The 1,303-nt window shown below is 21.6% G+C and overlaps 1 long non-coding RNA gene across 1 annotated transcript in view; it reads right to left on the bottom strand.

Annotated features, from left to right (window-relative positions):
• The window catches only part of LOC107638049, a 567-nt gene extending 359 nt beyond the window's left edge, over nucleotides 1-208 (bottom strand). The window contains exon 1 of the long non-coding RNA XR_001619711.2: nucleotides 74-208. This is a non-coding gene — a long non-coding RNA (uncharacterized LOC107638049). The remainder of the gene's footprint in view (nucleotides 1-73) is intronic.

The raw sequence follows: 1,303 nt of genomic DNA, 5'->3' as shown, positions 1-1,303 counted from the left end.
TTATTTCGTGCTACACTCACATACGAAGATAAGAAAAAAATTAAACCCTGTTTAGTAGAAAACTAAAACATACCGATGCCAATGGAAAAGATAAAGAGAACGATCAAAACATAAGTGAAGGCCTTCATCTTAATTCTTATAAACTTCTCAGCCTTCTCTCTTCAGATTTGCCTTGTTAGGTACATGAAGTAATTTATACATGTCTGTCCATATATATGCCTTCGATGGCTTATTTTATTCACTATAGTAATACTAAAATTAATTACATCATTTAACAGAATAAGAGGAGGGTTTTCTCTTACTTATTATTATGGTATCTAATTAATTTTCTAAATCACCCCATTATTAAAGTTAGAATTTATTTTTCATGCGTCTTAATGACATAAATTAAAATTACAAAAAAAATTAAATTTTCAGTGTATTTGTTTTATATTTATTAAATGAAAAAATTTAAAATCTCCCACTAATGGTAAATTTATCATGTGTTAGGACACATGTTAGCTAAATCCTTAAAGTTAGACGAAATAATTATTATCTATTATCTATTTATCTATTTTATCTATTCTATTATATAAAAATTGGGCTTTTACATTTAATGATAGAGCTGATGTGACATACTCTTTTAAGTGTTTTTCGATTTATTTCTTTTTAACTCATTAATTACAATTCATTATGATAAATTAATTATATCAATTAATTGATTTAATTATATATTTAAATATCACACTAATTGATTTAATTAATCCATAAATACCAAATTAAATTTCAATAATTTAATTATGAAACTGACATAGCTTGTTCTTAAAGACATTTTTTAATTTTATTTTGTTCGAATTATTAAACTAAATCAATTGTAAATAATCTATTATTATATCTTTGATTTTAGATGGAATTAATAACATGTCATAGGTAACCATTTTTTTCCAATTCATTTAGCTTAACATAGTGAACCTAATTATATTAATATGCCAACGTTAATCTAAGTCATTAATAAATTTTCCATGAAAAAAATAATATTTCACTTTAGTTTTAAAATTTTGCTATTACTATATTAAACCTAATTGTTCATTGTGATTTAATTTTTTAATTATGTGATATGATTAATATTCAAATGAATAACGTGAACTTTTTTTTTCTACAAATCACATTAAATGCATAATTTTAATTTAATTTGCTTAGATATAATTATAAGTTCTTTTTTATTATTTAACGTTCCTCATGTCTTTTATTTTTTTAGATGATTCTTCTATTTTTTTTATTCTTTAGACTATTCAAATAATATTTTTTTATTTTTTAATTCTTT

This window comes from Arachis ipaensis, chromosome B04 (assembly GCF_000816755.2).
Source record: "Arachis ipaensis cultivar K30076 chromosome B04, Araip1.1, whole genome shotgun sequence".
Taxonomy (NCBI): domain Eukaryota; kingdom Viridiplantae; phylum Streptophyta; class Magnoliopsida; order Fabales; family Fabaceae; genus Arachis; species Arachis ipaensis.
The sequence above is the reverse complement of the archived record's forward strand: the minus strand, read 5'-3'. Positions and strand labels throughout refer to the sequence as shown.